Genomic DNA, 20,971 nt, shown 5'->3' on the forward strand with positions numbered 1-20,971 from the left:
AAGAACAGCTAAAAAGTCCAACTCTGAGCCAAGATCAGCTGGAGAGCTGCTTGTTTGTGCAGGGTGATAGCTGAGTTGGATTAGGGCTGAATTGAAGCAAATGTGAGGCAGGAACGTATAGATAGATCTGATCAGGTTGGGAAGAAAAGGGGTTCAATACAGAGATGTATAAAGTGAGAAGGTAGTCCAGAACATAAACTTTAGAAACGAAGACAAACATTCTTAGAAATGGAGTATTAATTGTCATTTTGAGTCCTCTCCTTCCTGTGGTGCTTGTAACTGCATTAACAGATTAATACATGATGTTGACCTGAGTGCAGAGACTATATTCTTAGCATAAAACAGGCTAGGATTTCTGGGGGGAGAGGGAGAGAATGGAGTGTGAAGGGCCTCATGAATTCCAGTCTGAGTGCTCTACTTTTATTTCTGAGCAGAAAAAAAATTTCCAGAGTCAGTGCAGTCTCCATCCATTGATGCCCTATGAAACAATGGATGCAAAAGAGGAGCTGGTTAAAACCAGGGTGTGTTTTAGTGGCTGGGAGACCCCGTCACTCACTGCAAAACCTAAAATGAAACTGCCCACCACTTCCTACACCCACTAATCAATCACCTCCTGGTCTCCATTCATTTTTCATCCCGTAATATTCAGATCAAAGCATTCTTGCCATACCGTCCCTTTTCAGAGTATAATGTAAAAAGGTTAATAGTTGAAGGTCACCAGCCTTCGTCTCTCACCACCTTGTCTGCTGCCATGCCTGGTAAGAGCACACGTTGCAGCTGGCGCGGGGCCGGGGCGCAGCCTCCTGCTCGCCCGGCGAGCAGATGCGCCGGGCCCGGTGCTGCCATCGGGGTGCACCTGTTGGCTTGCCACCATCTGCTAGCCAAAATGGTAAAAAGCCACACCCAGCGCCGGCTGGCTGGGGAGAGCTTAATCTCTTCCCCACAGGCTTCAAAACACCGGCCAGGCACAGGCCGCACAAAGGGGTGTCCGGCACAAAGGCGCAAACTGGCTTGGCTTGGCCTCGGGGGGCACCTAATCTCCGGTCATCGCAGGGGGCTGCTGCTTGTGCTGACAAGAAAGGGCCCTTTAAATAAATCTAGAGAGCTATTACCTGACAAGAAAGCGTCGTATAAACTGCCCATTTTTTTTTAAGAAAGAAAGGTATTAGGTTAACATGGATACAAATATTAAGTAAATTAAGCTGCGGTGATATTTTTGAAGACTATTTAGCGATGTGGAAGCATTGTAAAGACGCCGGTGCTGGTCCTCACTAATGGGGATGGCTTGTAAGCTGCCTAGCCTGAACGCTTGCTTTTGAAACTGGAGACTCAGTTCAGCACATGCCACAGCCGTTTCCTATAAAGAATTACCCAACCTGCTGGTGTCAGCCCCAGCAGCCAGTGTCAGCACTCTCCAAAAAACACATGCTTTGTGGAACCTGTCACCAAAGCACTTAAAAATGACTTTATTATCAAATTTATAAGAAAGAAAGAAATACATGAAACACAGACAGGATTTATGCAAAACTTAAAGGTTATTTCAGAAACTTCCCATTCCAGCCTCTAGTTATCCACAACAAAATACTACAGAAACTAGGACCTATAATTGCATGACCTATTCAGGCTCTGCTTTAGTGTTAATTTTTGACATATTTTCCAGCATTCAGTTTAACAGTGAGGCAATAAGACAGATGCAAAGACAACCTGTTAACACTGAACATTGTCTTGAGCACTTGCACAGCACCCTCAGTTTCATCAGGCTGCAGTAGCAGCACTCAATTCTTGACTTCTTTATCAGGCACGTCTAGCTTTTTACTAGCATTTCTCCCCATTAAACGTAGAAAGTTGTCACCCTGCTCTCCCTTAGGCTACCCCTTAGTTCCACAGTAATCTGGGACTTAATTCTGTAATAGCACAAACTTGCCACTCTTTCCCACCGTTAACACAGCGGCTCACAGTGCGCTGGACAGGGTCGCTGACCTAGATCTGCACAGGAGATGCTGGAATCTGGGGGAGGGCTGCTTCTCACCCAACCTCTGTGCCTACAGGCAGTCTGAAAGCAAGATCCCCCTGTCTCTGAGACCTTGAGTACAGCTACTTAGTTACATCAGCACCCTGTACTGTTTGTTTGCTTTTTTTGTCCACCTGTGCATTTATGCCCGAGGGCTACACGGGGAGCTCTCTGAGACAGAGACCCATCTTTGTTATGGGTCACTGCGCTACAATGGGACTCCAATTATTTTTTTTGGTCTTCCCCATCAGGTACATTAATAGAAATACAGCAAATAAAATAACAATGACAACACTGAAAGAGCTGTTCATCACCCTTAGGCTCTGAAGATGGTGAGAATTATTTTAGTATGGAGTACTTTTTTAAGGAAAATACTGGAAGTTTAATAATTTGAAATATTTTAATTTAGAATTGATAAAGCAGTGCAGAATGGGGTAATGATCTTACATCTGGAGGGATTAGGACTTTTCTATCTCTAACTTTACAGAAGCTATCTGAAGGCAAACATTGAATAGAAATGTATTAAATTACTGTGAGCCATCAAAATTTTTTAAGAAAGTTAAATATTAAAATATATAAATAAATTACAAGCTTTCCCTTTAAAATATGCACAAGGTAATTCAGAGCAAATGTTAGAACAAGTCTATCTGCTAAATTAGTTGCAAGGTACTAGTGGCTACTTTTCCATTTACGCTAATGATGAGAAATGCAAAAGGCCAGCTTCATAATTCAGAGCGTTCATTTTGAGAGGTTCCAAGAACACTTACGCTAGATACGTCTGTCTAGCTAATCATGCAGTTTCTTCTCGCCTTTTAAGACTGAAACACAGTTACAGAACCTGTAGTTCCAATCTTTTCATTTCCCCCACCCTGCACTAAAATATATTTCAACTTAAGGAACGCTGGAGGATGATAGAGTTGAATTAACACCCTTAAACTAAGCATATTGCATTCTCTTAAATCAATGGTTTCACTTCTGCCCTCAAGCAATATGTGATTTGTAAATTTCAGACATGCTACCTTTAGGCAGTAGGCAATCTCTTTAAAAACACTAAAGTAGGCAACATATGGTGGCACTGTGCAATATGAAATTGTTCTAAAGATACAAGTTTCCAGCCTCAGTGGTACAAGCCCAATTTTAAATAAAACATAGTATCATATGGTTCCTGCTTAAACACTGTGGTAAAAAAACCTGGCTATATGGTCATCCTCTAAACAACAGAGGGAACAGTTTACACACGTACACTTGGAAACCCACTGTCTATAAACATGCAGTCACCCACTACCTTTCAATACATGTAAATACTGAAATATGACAGCTTGCATATTTGCGGACCCCTGTAAGTTTATGGATTTCTCTCTTCTCATTTTTATTTTTTGTTTAATCACACAAACACAGCCATGGGTATTTTTTGTTGTCAACGCATATGTGTATCTCATAAACCACATATTCTATGTCCACATTTTTCTACTGCTGAGACCAGCTGGGTCACATTAGTCATGTCAAAGCATGTCAGGGACTATAACATGTAATTCAGTCCAATGTTACGGTGAAGGTGAATCTGTTCCATTACCCACGCAGAGAGGGGATAGTGGTATTTTAGCTCTGGGACATGACTTTTTACTTAAGTCTGCTCTTATTGTCAAATGCACATATACATTCCCAAAGCACAGCATAACTTTTTATCCATTGGTCACAAGGATAGGAAAGAGATCAGAGGAAGAAAATATGTTTTGTTATTAGTCATCCATGTTCTGATCTGGTAGCTTAACGACTGATTTGAAAAAGCATAGGACTGGATTTGGAAAAGAAAAGAGAAATTATTACTGTGCTGGTACATACACAGCCAGAGCCCAACGTCTATTCTATTTTTGGTATTAGTAAAACTGTACAATTTCTTTGGTCTGTAATTTCCCTTGCATAGGTTGTACTTCACTGTTCCTGTCTGGAAAATGAAGAACTCTTCCTCACAAATAATTTTCTTGTAAAATAGGGATAAAGAAGTTTATATGAAGGCTTCATAGGCTTCTGTCTTTGCTCTGTAGCTGTTGTGCATTCTCCTCCCCACAGGTGGACTTCAATAAGAGGAGTCTGAATGTTCTGCCCACTGACAGCTCTAATCAGTCATTAATTATGCAGGCCTCTTGCCTTGATCAGGTTGTCTCTTAGGCTCAGACTCCTACAGTGGTTTTATATAGCAGTCTATGGTAGTGAAGACAGCTAGACTGTATGTTGGTAGGAAAGCAATGAAAGAGTCATTGGGAGTCTGGAGTTCTTCTATATAGGGATTTTACAAATTGTATGCTGTGCTATCAACAGTACCAAATTCATCAGTTGTTCTCAGCCATAGACACTAGGAAGGAAAGTAGTGCTATGCTCCTTTGGGAAGCATGGAATTGGGTTAATCAAGACCGCTTAGTGGATGCATCAGCTTATTCCTGTGGCAAACATACTCTTTACAGACAAATGACCTCTTGGACAGTCATTTGAAACCAGGTAAAGGTGTTTAGACATCTAATACTCATTGACTTCAATGAATTTAGGCACATTCCTTTGAAATTCTCTTAACCATGTGACTATGAAAGAGTTAGGACATGACTTGTTCTTGTCCAGTCCCCATATCCACTTGATCACCTTCCTCAGGGATTCAGCAATTAAAAAACATAGATAAGAACAATGAAAAGTTGCAGATGAGCTAGAAATATTTGGTTAATTCTGGGAAGTTTTCTTTTTCTCCTGATGAAAATCTTCTGAATCCTGCCTCATTGGATATTTTCCAGTGACCTCAAGACAGCAGAACATCACTGCATGTTGGCATGCCTCTTCTGCTGCAGTGAGGGCCTCCTCAGGGCAGACCAGTGACTAAGTGACCTCATCTTGCCTAGGGCGTTGTACCACTTAGAATAAGTAGCTAGGGCAATTACACCAATTCTGTGGTTGGTATGTGACCTGTCAGTAAAATAAATATACTGGTATTATTTAAACTTCTTTTCTTGGGCAGCATCTACATTCAAATCACCTTCAGACATGCCTTGATGAGTACTGCAACCCCTTTCTTTGTAGATTCTAAGTCAAGCATAAAAAGCAAAATTATCTTTTCTGAGACAGGCTTACACGTGGGTCTCTCTACTGTGCATCTTGCCTATTTTGAAAATTTCCACAAGATTTATTTGAGTTAGTGTGCTCTATAACAACTAATCTTATTACAAGCATTCTTACCCAAGTTTTTTCATCTGCTGCTTCTACCTACTTCTGCATCTCACTTGTTGTGTAAGTATATTGTGTAATTATTGTATCTGTGATTTCTAACTGGATTTTTGGAAAGACAGATGGGCTCCTCTTTTTGCACAACTAGATATAGCTGTGCTGAAGTGTAATAAGCTGGGAGCTTTTACAAGAGATATTGATCTTACTCCAGCTTTCATTTTACTTGTTATGGCACTAATTGTCTTAGGGTTGTTTGCCTGATAAACAGAAGAATGAGATTACACATGTGGACTGCAGTCAAAGTAATGATGCCAGGTAAATATTTTGTCACTACTATTAATAATGGCAATTATGGAGTCCCCTTCACTTCAGCAGAAAAAAACACGTGTAAGTCCTTACAAAAGACACATTGCAACTTGAAGAATTCAAGACCAAGAGCAAGTTAGACCTCATATTGTAGATCACTCAGGAAACAAAAACACAATATGACTTTTCTCCATGGTTTTGTATCAACATTAAAATGTGGCTGTTCATGCATGCATTAAAAAGCTGTGTACTCTAACAAACAGACAAATACAAGGTAATTAAAGGAGTAGCATTATGATCCTTACCGAAACTGGATAGCTTCTTACTCTGTATTGATGTCTGAGTTTTCTTTCCAAATAATGTCTTTTTATAACCCCTGGTAACATAACAATGTCCAGTGATAAAAGAGAGTCAAGTTTCAGTTTTAGCTTACAGGGCCCTTTTTGCAAGAGTTGAAATCCAAAGGGAGTTTTTGCTACCTTGCAAAGCTTGAACTGTTACTAGGTTCATTTTTCAATTAATTAGGGATTCACCCCACAGAGCCAATCTAGTATTTGGGTATATATCTTTGGAAAAGTTCCCAAAAGTGTCACACAGTTACCACAGTTACACCCACAAGTGTATCAAGTCTACCTGGAAATGACCAACTATATGTTTAGCTGGTCACCTGCACATACAAATGCTGTGACCTGTGAATACAATGCATCATAATTATGTACAAATCTATATTTGCTGTGAATAAAATTAGATGAAAAAATGCATGCAGGATTCCAAAAATCCTGATAATATTGTCAGACAGAGGACATTGTGACTATCCTCCTCCTGCACCCTTCTGCACCCACCCATAGAAACTGGTTAGAACTTGTTAGCTGTTGGTTGGTGCTACCAAGTTAAGTGAGGTGTTTGATTAGATTCTAAAAACTTCAAAGCAGATTGCCTGTACTTACATTTTCACAACCAGATCAGGTAATATTCGTGGTATTTCTTGGCAGCAGCTAAGACTCAGGTGAAACATGACAATTTTGATTAAATTTTATCAGAGCTCTGGGACTGTTCATATGGGAAAATCAAAACAAAAGTGAAAGGTTTTTAATATTGCAGTGGATACATATAAAATTTGTATGTACTTTTATGCAGAAGTGTCTTTGACAGAAATATTTTTCAGTACAGAAAATGTTCCTATTCCTGTAGAGAACTGGCCCAAACCTCCAAGGTAAGCATGTCTCTGTGTGGAGAATACGCTGCAAAGAATAGGTGGTAGATTTGGCAAGTCTCTCTTTTTTGTCTCTGCCTAACAGAAACAGGATCCCACACGTGAGCTTTATTTCAGACCTCTCAAAAATACAAAGCAGAGGAAATGTTCTCACAAACCCCTGCAAAGAGAAACCATCAAACTTCACCTACGAACTGTAAAACAGTATCATATGCTTCAGATACTATGATGTATTTCTACTTGCAAATGTCCTTGTGCTGTCTGGATTTCATAAATCAGAATGCAGAACAATAGAAAATTGACATAGAAGGAGCCTGATAAACTGTCCAGTTCACCTCATTTCCACTGCTGCATGTTTTTGGCTGTTTTGTCAGCCCTTGTTACAAGTGGGCCAAGTGGTGAAGCTTCCACAATATCCCTTACAATTTTATTGCTTTGTTTAATACATCTCATTGTCTGGGAATTTCCTCTTGTACAGTTTGAAGTTCATCTGCTTTAATTTCATCCAATCATTTCTTGCAATATCCCTTCTGTACCAGGCATAAATATTTAATCTTTCACTTGAGGTTTGAATTGTTTCAAAAACAGCCAAAAGGAATTGAGCATTTGCATGGATAACAGAAATATCTAGAATCATTATAGCTAAGAACAATGTGGATTCTGGAAAAGAGATAAAACCCTTGTTTGAGAATTTTGACCATCCTTTCACTACCAGAAATGATAAAGTGACTTTCCTGAGTGCAGACAGGGTCTTGTCTGACTGCTCTGATGTTCTTCAGCTCTCCCAGTTCCCAGCACCTGCTACAGGCTACCCCCTGAGGTGGAGTGCTTGGAGCATTCTGTGAATTTGGAGTCCCCAGGGACTTCAAAGCCTGCTCCTGTCTGATAAATCCCACATTCTTATGACAGAGAAATGGGAATTTCACAGCAATGGGAAACATAAATCCTATAAGTTTTCCAGTGATCACCTGTAACCCTCAATTGTTGTGGCTAGAATCAGGGGGAAGAAAGGAGGGAAAAGCTTTTAAAGGCTATTCTACCTTTCTTTAATAATTATCCTGACTTAGACACATGAACATTTACTGCTATTCATATCTGTTCTTAAAGTCCTGCGCTAACATCATAACTTCAATCTAGTGTCAGCTAGCACGTGCTTGCTCACTACTTTGAGCACTAGAAACTTGTGGTGTCTTACCACACTTGAAATTCTTCCCCACTCTCCACAGTCCCTAATAATATCCTGGACATGTACCTTCATCTATATTCATGAGAGTGCAGATGCAGCCAAATTAGTGGCAGCAAAGCACATTTTACACTGTAGAAAATACAATCTGTCTTCTTTTTGATTTTTTTATATAAAAAAAAGTTTTATTTAAAAAAAAACCAGACAGTAAGATTTAAATTCAGCACCACCCGTTGCAAGAGTCTGTTTAAAAATGCACAGCTGGCTTGATGATGAGTGACAAATCAAAAGTCAGAGTGAAACTTCCCAATCATCTGAGCCCTTGCCACCCGATTAGCAGAAGAAAAACAGGGCAGATGGAGGGAGACGCAGCAGTTCGGAGGGAACAGATGGCCACTACGAACTTGATATATGAAATTAATAACACTTTCTCAAATACAATTAGTAGCAGGAATACATTACCTGAATTTTCATAACTGTGAGCAAGCTGACATTAAATGAGGTTTTTCAGATTAGCAGTCAATATAGCATTGATATTTGGAGAGAAATAAAAAATTATATGGAAAGTAATAAGGACCTTTCTGCTTTTTGTGCTATAACTGATTATGAGTGCCCAGCTGTACAAAGCCTGCATGATTCTATAGTTTGAAACTCCCCAGATATGTGCTTTTATGATTAACTCATTTATTTCTTAAACCAAAGACAGGCACCATGAGGTTTCACACAGATTCTGACTATGTTGTGAGAATCCATATTATGGTGAAGGTTTCTTCTGTCCTTATGGCCAAGGGCTTATATAAATCTGGAATACAACTTTCAGAAATGAAGACTGGTTTTGGAAATCTAAACCAGGATATCTTAATATGTCCTGACTTCCTCTGTTTCAACACCTTCTGAAAATCAGGTCCATTTAATTTGTCTTTAATTGGGTATCCAAAATAATTAGCCTGCTTTGAGAATGCTGATTCCTGCTTTTATAGATAGTCTGTACAGATGGGACAGGATTCTGAACAAGAACAAGGGAAAATATGTAATACATTTCAAAGCCCAGCTCATGGCTTGGGAAGAAACAACATTACAACACTGCACAGAAGCCAGCTCAGTGGATTGCACTGACATACTCTGCCTGGGTGGGTGGATGACAAGGATCTTGACTAGTTCCCTACAAGCCCTGGCATACCTAGAAGGATGATTTAGTAGGTGTTTCTTTAATCACATCTACTGACACTTTTTCATAAGCCAGTAGTGACAGAATCAGCTGAGAGGTCATTTTCTCAGCTAAGAAGAAAGTGTTACAAAGAGAATTAATAAAAACAAATACGGATAATCTACTAAGGCAACAGAACTAAAAATTACTGTCTTCAAGTTAAAATTGGCCTTTCCAGTGTGTGTGCATACATGTGCATACACACACCAAAGAAAGCTTTAAAGCCTTTTCTTTTTGTTCATGAGCAATCTTTTGTTGCAATGCAACAACTGTCACAAGGGAACGTTACATTTGGGGTTGGATCCTGCTGTCATTCATATTGGTTTATCAAACTGAAGTTCAGATGTATAAAAAGGACATTCTGGAAAAGCCAAGATGGGATTGGAAATGTGACAGTGACTGCAGAAATATTTTCCTGAGATGGTCTGAAATAAACAATGGCATTTTTAGTCTACAGGAATCAAACTGTTCTGTGTAGAACTCTCTTGAAAGGCCTAAAGGAATCTTTTAAACCTTTGCTACCTGATACCTGGATTGATAAAGAAATGTAGTTGAGTTTCTTCCTTTCACTGTCACACAACAGTCACTTTTTTCCCTTTCCTCTCTGTTTTGTTATTTTCTTTATTGTCATTTCCCCAGCCATAGCCGACAGATGCAAATGTAATTTGTTTATGAATCACAGCACATATTTATGTGAATATACCATATGAATATGCTTGCAGTATGATTTCAGCTGGGTGAATACTGCAAAAGACGATTTGCAAACACTGCTATGAATAAAGGGCATGATACAAAGCTCATTGCAATCCATGGGATGACTCCTGTTGGCTTCCAGGAGTCTGGCTCAAGCTCCAAGCCAAGACTTTTCATTCAAAGGAATTCTTGCTTGCTGGTTGTCTGTTGTTTGTGTTTATCTAGGCAGAGCTTTGTTCATGCAAATACTGGGGAGAAGCTTCTACTTGGAGTAATGCACATTCCTGCACAAATATGTGAATCTTTTCTATGACTACATATAGTCATATGGAAGTGTTATCAACAAAAGAGTCCATGAGTAATCATTATTAATAATGGATACAGCAATGAACTACGGAGAGTTCAGGAGTCATAGACATATGCTTTTTATCTAGTTCTTCAAACAAACATTTTTCTGTCCCAAACAGAGCTGTCAGTCTGAGATTAGGAATCAGCAGGACTGCGTCTATAGCAAACAGGTAGAGCTCAGCCTTGTGTTCCCTGAAGTCAACAACATATTTCCCACTGACTCTCAGCACTGTAACTTAGGAAAAAATGTTGAAAACAGAAATGAACTTGGGCTTTAGGTTTCAGAGTTTTTAAGTATTTCCTGATTCCTTTAAATTTCAGTTCTGCAAGGTGTCATTTCAATGGACCTTGAACTTACAGGACCTTATAGAATTGGGCCACTGCCAAAGGGCATAGCTGTTAATCAGTCTTGTATTTATGGACAATGTCTATTGTCTTTACTCAGATAAGCAGGATTTGGCCAGAAGTACCATTTCTCACACCAGACACACAACAATATGATTAACATCAAACTCTAATGAACTGTAAAGAGAAAAAGTGTTCCAACAACAGAATGAAAATACCTTTTAGTGCAAATGTTAAAGCATCTAATTTTGGATTCCCGCTGCCAACATTTAAGTTGCAGAATTTGGTAATGTTTATTTTTCAATTCTAGAAGCTCTTTACAACTGCCTTCAGTCTTCTTCACTTCTTTGCATGGCAGAAAATATCTACTGATGACGATACAAACTGGCACCAAACAAAATCTTTCTATGTATCTAAACTTTTGCTGTTCGCTTGACTCAGTGACCCAGTGGTATTGTCCAGAATTGCACTAACCAGTTCCAGGCAGTGAAGACAAAAATTCCTTTCATTCATCAACAGATAAGGAGTTCTGACAACTCTCCCTTGGGAGCAAGAGGGGAAAAAAAAAACAAGAAGAGATTACAATGTAATAATGCAAAAAGCACAGTCAAGGAGCCAAAGAAAGACTGAAGGAAGCTGTAGGGCTGCCTGGGCAGAGAGGGAGACTGCTATCAGAATTGAACAAGAGAAAATCCAGATTCCCCTTCCACTCCTCTACCTGTTTCTTCTCAATGTCACTATCAGTGCACACAGTGATATAAAACAGGTCCAACAAGTATTCCAGTAACTCCTCAGGACCACCAGGGCAAAAACAAAAACATTCAGGGCTTGACACTTAACCAAGGCAACATGCCAAGCTTATCACATGTGAAAAAGCCTTGTAGAGGAAAATAATCATCTTCATGTTCACAGGGCCTGGGTGTTAAGTCTCCAAAGAGTCTCCTGTATTTTCCACTCTTTTGACTATTGCAGCTGAGGGGGTTATTTGCATGGAAATTCAAACATCTGAACATATTTCTGTTAACTACAGAGCACGGGAAGGAGCCAGAGATTTCTCTTTTGCATCATAGCACTGATTAGAGACAGGGCACTTTCTTGTTACTGCAGAGGCTTGCGTGGTGAGATGGCCTGAAGCATGGATGACTTTCTATGTGATCTAGAAATTACTCAAGGACCTGGGCAGAAGACAGCAGTTCCACTTTCTCACAGCCTTCAGAGTTTCAAAATATTTCTTTGGAACATGGTGAGGAAAAAATAAACTTTTCAAAAACATAAAAATGGCTTATGTCAACAAGTTATAGTGACCCCAGAACAGAAATTGGGCCCTCTGCCCAGCTGACTGCCAGTATTTGTTTCATGTCTTTCTCCACCTCTTATGCCTGGAGCCTCCAGGTCCCATGCCAACACATTTGGTAAGAAAACCTCACTCAAAATGTTCATTTTGGCTCCTACCTGGGCTTTCCAAGACGAGGTGGAAGGCTGGTTTTCCACTAGCCGTGAACAAGGAAGACCCAAATTCAAGTTCCCGTTCTGCCAGATTCAAGGTATAAAGATAAGACTCTACTTTTGCATGTAGGACTTCCCCTTTGTTCCCCTCTCCCCACATCACCCAGAGCAGTGGCACACATGGAGAGCTCCACTGTAGTTCAGTGTTGCTCCACTATGGTTACTGCTAACCATGAAGGAACAAAGCTTTTTGCCAAGCCTCTTGTAGGATTAAATTAGGGCAAACTTTGAGTTTAGCACCCAATATTATTTGTAGGTAGCATGGAGTTCATTTGCACCTGAAGATGCACAATCCTGTGCAATGCCGAAGACCTCGCATCCTAAGCCCTTAATCACAGTGTTAACTAAGTGTTAGGCATTAATCGATGTTAATTACAAATATCATACACACACACATGCAGCCATTCAAGAAAATATCACTAATTTTAATTAGATGCTTCCAAACATCAAAATTGTGACTTCTTTTCTTCCATTGAACACTACTTTATTTTGCCTCATTAGATTCCTGCCACTTGTACCTTAAGTTCCCGTCTAATATAATTCAAAATTCCCCTTGCATTTACTTTCTTTTGATCGAGGACTTGATTCTCTGAAATACTGCATATGCACTAAGTATTTGCTCAATGCTCAGCTCTTTGCAACTCAGTGATGGTCAGCTCCACAGAATATCGGACATTCTGGTATCTGGGAAATCATGATAATTAGGAAGAAAACTCAGAAATACTGTTCAAAGCCACACGTTTTTTGCACCTCTATCTGCATTTTGGCTGGGCAAACGAAAAAGGTGGAGGCAAAGATGAGCACAGTGTTTGTATATGCTCAAAGAAAAACTTCATGAGACTCATTTCTGAGGGGATATGGGAGTTGCATACATTATTTCTACCTGATGCTGGAGGGACATTGAAATATTCATTTAATCAACATCTAACACCAGCAGATTTCAGAGCATAAACTTTAATTTCTCACTGGAATCAAATGGAATGACACTGACAACTACAAATAAAAGGTATACAGATTCACAAGCTGCCCCTGCTAAAAACATCAATTGCTTCAAGGTAATTTTTGATATTGTCAGTTAAAAATAAATAAATAAGAGAAAGCCTACACGCTTTTTAAAGAGGATGTTTATAAGCAATGGGAATGTCAACAAGCATCTGAGGATGAGGATCCAGCAGGAATACTGCTGAAGAAACATGACTTGGTTACCACACATAGGATCTCTGTTACATTGGTAACATGCATTTATGAAACGTTATTCATCTTTTCCTGCAGGTAAAGAGAGCGTTAATTAGGAAACACTTATTTACTTTGACTCTGTTGTTTTCCTTACCAACCTACTGGAGAGACTCCAAGTGCTGAGGACACTATAATGCCTTTGTAGAGATCACTTTGGTCTCTGCCCCACACCATGTAGCCTCTATGCTGGAGCTGGAAGAGATATGGACAAATAGCGGTATTTTTTACATATGTCTTATGTTATGGGTTTGCAATGATGTGTTATGTAGGTAAATAAATACTATGGTCCTTACAGGTAAGTCAACAAGCTGAATGAAACTGATGGTTATGCAGCTGAGAAGCAAAAAGAACTAATTCTTTGACTGATTGTTTTGTATAAAACCATGCCTTAGTAAGAGAAAGCGTTTTCTTTGTCTTTCAGGAAGAAAAAGTAATCAGACTGACAGTTCAAAGAGAACTTTCTAACTCTTTCCAGCCAGTAAAAATGTTGGCTTCTGACTGATATCCTTTTTGCCTAATTGCTCTTTCTGGCATTTCCATGGATGGTGAGTTACCCAGTCATGGAGCACTCCTTTGCCTGGAGCTAGTTTGAGGATCCCTTTTCTGACCTTACGCTTTCTCTCCTTCCCTCTAAGAAGAACTTGCTTTCCTGTGTTCCAGTTTCCTGGCCCATCTGCTGCCCTCCCACACGTGGCAGAGGGCAACAGATGGGTGATAATCATGCGGAAAAAGGCAAATGGAGGCCATGCGGAGGGGAAATGCAGCTCTGTGGCATCGTGCCCTGGCAACACAAAGCCACCACTAGTCATCCACCGCACACACACCGTGAATCCGTCAGTGACAAGTAAGGCATGTGGCTGGTTGGAGTAGGAACAGTTTGGGATGCTGCCAGTGCTGGGTGGCTGGTTTCCACTGGTAAACATTGTCATTTATGGAACAGCACTCCTCAGGAGTAAGCAAAGAACACCTTGTCCACCCCTTCAAGAAAGGCTCATCCTCCATTTTTATATGAGGGCAGAGATGGTGTCTCATTCAGTGCTCCTTTAGGACACAGACACAGAGATAAATGGTGGGGTAAGGTCAGTGAGCTCTGATGCTGGATGGAAGGAGTCATGCACATAGCAACAACCACCATGTTTGCACAGGTTTGAATCCTATAGGTTTGACCTGGAGTGCACAGTGACTCATCTGCTTCTGACATCAGCTTGCTAGGACATGTAGTCACCAGCAGGAGGTGACAGAAGAGATAGATTTGGCAGTGTCAGTCGCTCACAGAATGGCTATGAGCTAACAAGAAGATACTGAAGAAAAACAACAACAAAAAAAGAGGTAAATATGGTATGAGGACATGTTTTCAGCAGCGGAAGTGTTAATGCATATATACTGGAAAGATCTCTCTGGTAAGTTGGTGCATGGCTACCTCAAGAAGGTAAATAAGAAAAGTACAGAGAAGACTTCCTCATATGGTCCATTGGTGGCTTGCAACACAAAGGCCTTGGACTTGATAGCCTTAAGGTTTCTTTCCAGTGGAACATAACTCACATCTCTAGGAAATACATGCAAAATCAACTGCTCTTGCTAATGAAGAATAACTTTACCAAATAAATGAAGACTAGATAAGTAGCTCCGTCAATCAAGCAGTATTAAACTTTTCAAAATGTTTGAGTTGCTTACAAAGACGTACAACCTTACACTAGATCTAGAAATACTAACATAACACTTAATATTGTGCATAAATTTCTTTAACAAGTGTAATTTTCCTATTATTTTTGAACTCTGAAATGGTACGTAGTATATATCATTTGTTAACCAGAAAGTTGGAATACAATATACAGATGGGGTAAATATGTTGTGCAGCTGTACATGTTGTATTACCGTATGTTTCAAAAGTCAAATGAACAGAAAAGTTTAGATCTGCTCCCTTCCAGCCCTGAAACAGTCAGGGAATAATGTAAATACTACTAGGTCAGATAGGCAATATCATCTAGAAAACTGCAAATAAAAACTCTTGACTGTTAGGAGAGTGCATACAACCTCCAAAACTCTTCTTCTTAAATAGAATGTTTACTGTCTTATGGACCAGAACTCACTCATATTTCTACCTTATACGTACATATACACTGTATTCAAAGGGTTCATTTTTCCATTGCTTCTTCCTTCCCTCATGCTTTCTCATACTTACCTTTCATTTGCCAATCTTTTAATATCAGGATTTGAGAAAAAACTGAGACATTTCAAGAGAATTTCAGGAACACATCTTAAAAATTATGCTCTCCAAGGCCTTGGATCTACAGCACATAAGTAATATTACAGTTCCCAGATAGTTTCTGCCTGGAGTGAGATACTCTGAAGTGAAGTGATGAAATAGAAATTATATAAAATGAGCTAGTGAAAGGAAAATACACATAGAGGCTAATGACAATTGATTGCACGATTTGTTATGACATAATTATCAGCTAGTCCAAAAGATCTGCTTGTTCTGTAAGGCCATTTTATAATAACCAATACCAGCAGGATTTTACCACTGTCATATGCAGAATCAAAACAAGGATGAGCAGTACCAATCTAGAATGTTTTTGGTAGTTTGAGAAGGTGAAACCAATTTAATTTTGTTATCCAGTTTCCTTCTCAGTCATTTCTTGTCCAAAAAGTAAACCCTTTGCATTCTAGATTATTTTCCAAGAATAACAGCTTCAGATGTTTAGTTTGGCTGGAACTAAATTAGAAATGTTGGCCACCTGTATGTAGAAAAATAAGATATTTTTGCAGATGGAAGTTCTGAGCTATGATGTGGAGTTCTGAAAAAATTCTTTTTGGATGCAGAGAATGAAGTAGGCAAAATACAGACACAAAAAAAAAATCTTTGTGGACATTTTTGAGTGCAGGGTAGGTGAAATGGAATAAAAACCTATAAATGTTCTCATCTCTAGTTTCATAATAAATAGTGAAAGTGTCATACCTTGAATGATGTAGAAATGTACAGGACACTATTGATTACCCTAAAAGGAACAGTCTTGTGCTAGCAAAGAGATAGATGAGATTCTTTATATGCTCTTGAAGATGAGTGTCCTATAAAACTGGAAATTTGCAGTGTGTATATGGTAGTTCTTATATACAAAATGTTTTTTCAGCAAATAAATTATGTGTCAAAATGACTTCTAGGGACTTTGTCACAGTGCAGTGTATTTGAGAAAATTGCTTCCACAGAGTAAATATTTTTTGTTGTTGTTGATTAACAGTAACACAGCTGGCCTTTGACTTTGCAAATCTAATGGCAATCTCAGGGTTAATGAATGAAACCAATCCCTCCTGGCTCTCTCCCTGTCTTGCTCTCTCACACAGGCACAAATGCACACCAAGTTTTTGCAAAAGACCCCACTTACGGTGATGCTAATGAGAAACATCCAAGCAGATCTACATACCAGCAGTACACAGGTACCAAAGAAATTAAGAGAGGATTTAGGAGACTCACCCCAAAGAAAAAAACATAGCCTAACCAGGCATAGTAGGGAACACCTTGAGAACTGCACTGCCTTATCACAGTTAAAAGTTGTATATGATAATCCAAAAATGCAAATGAGTGGAAGAGACCCTGGGGGGAAAATTTAATTCCAAAGAGAAAAGCAATGAACATATCTGAAACGTTCTCAAGCTCTGTAACAAGCATGTGAGAGAAAAGCAAGGACTTTGCTTTAGTGCATGACCTTAACATCTCTGCTCACAGAAAGATTTTGCTGGAAATCTTGCCCAGTCAAGCTTCTTTGGGAGGTATCTAATTCCTCTTTTTCCCAGCCAGGCTGGAAATGTCATACTTTATGCAATGATTTTGCTTGTTTGCCGTTTCCTGATGGGTCACGGCACAGAGACTACCCATGGCAGAAGGAAGGGAAGGGTGAAGGAGCAATGGGAAAACCCTCCAGTTCTTGTCCTCACTCATCCAATAGATTCAGAGTTATCCTCCAAAGTGCATCCACAAGGGTATCCACAATAGCTGGAGCCTGCAAAGGGCAAAGGCATCCTGGGCAAGGCTCTGCCCTTGCACCTACACTCCTATGTAAACAGCCAGGTCGGGCAGGGCCCCTGCAACAGCCCTTTCCCACTGTTGTAGCTGCCAGATTTGTTACCTTGGGCTGTACACATTCTGCCACAAAGGAGATTCAATCCCATGAAAGACCATTCCCAGGTCCTTAAACACTTTAGTTGCAAACATCATTGAAAGCTGAGGATACCTTTAGTGGCTCTGCAGTTTTGGGTAGGGGATATCATGCTGCTTGGCAAGGAATTCCCTGGGCAGGTGGGAGTCATTTCTAGCTCTGATTTCTCTGATCCCTTAATGCTGTCCAAGTTCATTAAAACACCTGAAGAAAATTATGTACTTCCAGAGAAAATATAAAAAGGAGTCTGTCTTACTGAAACTAGTGAGAAAATAGAGCAGATGTGTTCTTACAAAAGCAATTACAAATAAATACATGCTTAGAGGAAAAAACAGCACACCTCTTTTCTGAAACATCAAGCTAGAATACAACTCTCACACCATGATTCAGCCTGATGAGCATTAATCAAGGTGCTTTCCATTCTTTTCTTCTTTTTTCCTACTCCTGTTTTACCTCCCTCATACTTTTCATTTACCTTAGAGCAATTCTGTAATAACCATTTACTTTAACTTCCAGAAAAAAGTTTATACAGTGCAGGGAAATCTGATTTGCAAATTCAATCAGTTCTATATCCAGGAAAAACAGATAATAATGATTATACAGCCAACAGATACCATTGACTTATTGCAGTTAATCCATTCTAATAATGCTGATCTCTTCCCAGATCTAAGGAAAGCTTGGATAATTATATTTTTTCCATTCACACAATTACATTTTGTTTGCAAATTTTTGAGGTTCAGTTTACAAAGGCTTTAGAGGCAGTTCTCTGTGCCTTACTCGCCTACTGTTTCTGAGATATTAGGCAAACTGTCCATGTGATGAAATAATGTTGGCTTTTATGTAATTTTCATGCAGAAGTCCCAGCAATGCTCTGTGTATTTGATATACCTAAACTCTAAAAACCTCATCTTTAATGGCAGAGCAGACTCAAGGTCTTTCAACGTTGGCATGGCACAAACTTGAAAAGGGGCAGGGTACTTCTTTTACAGGAAGAATGGTTCAAAGGACTCAAACTGGGATGGACACCAACATCAGAGTTGGGCTGCCTGGTCCTTTCTGCTACTGAGATCATAACAGGGGCAGCTGATGACTCCACGAGGAGCTAAGACTGGATGCTCCCCAGCTCTTCCTTCCTTGGCAGCAGCAACAAACCTGACTGTGAACTTCATTATGGGACAGTTAAAGATAGATGTCTCTTCTGAGTAGGAATGTCCTGGGCATCCTCCTGAACCCATAATGTCATGAAAGTGCACTGGCCAAGACCTATCTGAAGTTTTAAGGTTTGAATTATGAATGAAAAGGTATATAGGAAAGCACATATGAAATACAATGAAAAAAACAGTTGCACTGTCCTGTAAATAGTGCTTAGCAAACAAAAATGTACAATCTTTATTATGATATAGTGATCTCCATTTGTCTGGAGAGGGTCAATTCTTTCATCACTTCTACTCATGATGGTTTACATGTTCTTAGAAACATCTATATTTAATTCTATCTTAGAAAAGAACTGACACAAAATAAAGGAAGTGAAAGAGCATAAATAACCTAACTGGGTTTACTGGATATTACTTTAGTAGGACCACTACAGAGCAAAGCCTTGACTTTCAAGTGAAGCATAAAGTCCTCTGAATGTAGCTTCACAACCCAGGTTCTGAATTTGTGTCAGTGGTTTTGCTTCTGTGTCAAACCCGTAAAGATTTTCCAGATTCATTTCAGATGTGAATGAAATCTCCTAGAAACATGGTTAATAAAACCTGATAGTACCTTTATGATTCTCTTAGTCGATGGCAAAAGCCTTATTTCTGTTGAATCTCAGCCCTTGCTCAACCTTGAACTCAAACTCAAATTCTAGGCAAGTCAGTCAGTACTTTTTCCTGTTTCGGTCACTGTTGCACAAAGGAGATGGCAAACTGTCCAGGACGACATGCTACTGTTGAACAGTGAGGAAGAATATGAAAAATCATAAAAGCATCTCAAACCCCTTGTCAGTAGCAGATTTAACTCTTGCAGAAGTGTTTCTAAGGATGCTGGTTTGGTCCATGAGAAGCACTCATGTATATCCTCACCATAGCATGGATGATATGTACACACAAGTCCTACCTCTACTAGTATGAAAAGACTGCATCACCTCCCTCAGATATACACAAATAAAAGCAGTATACTCCACAGCTTCCCACCCAAGTGCAAAAGACAATATTCATCTGTGTGCACAGGGAAGTATTTGTAGTTGCTTAATATTTGTTTCTTTGCCTTTCAGGATACAAAACTGGAGCTGATGGAGTACAGTGTACTTCAAGATTTTTTTTTCCTTTTTCCTTTCAGTCCACTCCTCTTTTAATCTTGCAAAATAAAAAATAATTATCCCAGGAGAATGTTATGTCTGTGTAATTTTTTCCACTGGATCGATAATTACTGTATTTCACATGCCCCTTTTAATTACACAATGCCTGAGATTAAAATTCAACAGCGTCTCTCAAAGAGAAAGTGCTTTAATATCTGGAGTGCTGCTCCTGTAAATTGGCATCTGAAAGACAGGCTAAAAAAAGGGCATAAATACTAACATTCCCATCCTTCCTAACTGACTGCAATGCCAATGAGCTGCACCGACTCTTTACACAGACCTCCCACATTCTTGATAGGATGTTTTCTAGCAGAGTGATCCACAAATATTATCATTCAATGACAATACAGTTTCATCAAGGTACGTCTCAATCCACAGGATACAAGCCCCACACAACAGACGGAAAATTTGGCGCAGTGATGCGCACACTGCGTGTGTTACTTACTGGTTATTGCAGTGGTCATACCGAGTCCCGTATGGCGTTACATTAACGAATGGCATGCAAGCACCTTCTGTTGAAACATCTGCGACAGGGAAATTTCAGGCATTTTTCCAGATATTTTTTGTGCTCTGGACCAAATTTTCATTAGGGCTATAAAACCTGGCAGGCAGCATTGTTGTGTATGATTTTTTAATAAACTGGGACATGCCTTTGTTAGAGAAGTGAAGAAAAGGGCTCTTTCGAGACTTCTTTCTATTACAAAAAGTTCAGAAAACATATGACAGCTCACCAAACAGTGTCTCCTAACTTTTTTTTCTGTCTCCTCCAAGTGTAAGATTTCCCGCTTCTTTAGATGTATACAGAGATTTACAGGTTTTGAAATGAAACCAAAAATGTAGATTTTTTTTTTCATCTCTCAGATTAAATGATTCCAACAGTGGCATTACTTGAGAATGTGTTCAAAGAGAGAGCATGCAGCTAACATAGACTTTTAGCATCTTTTTGATGCCTGCTGCCAGGAATCTCACAAAGGATTTTCACTTACTTAACAGACAAGGTCCCTCAGAAAAAAGAAGAAAGGAAAGCAAATGGGCATGTGCAGATCTGATCTCATACACAATGCAAGCCTAGCACATAGACTTACTCCTTTTTTTTCCAGAAACACCCTATCACCTGCTCTCCCTTCTTCACTCCCCTGCAAGACAACAGCCACCAGACACAAATCGAAGTTCCATTTTGTAATTCTCCCCGCCACACTACAAACACTAATGCAGAACAAA

Source organism: Strix uralensis, chromosome 1 (assembly GCF_047716275.1).
Source record: "Strix uralensis isolate ZFMK-TIS-50842 chromosome 1, bStrUra1, whole genome shotgun sequence".
Taxonomy (NCBI): domain Eukaryota; kingdom Metazoa; phylum Chordata; class Aves; order Strigiformes; family Strigidae; genus Strix; species Strix uralensis.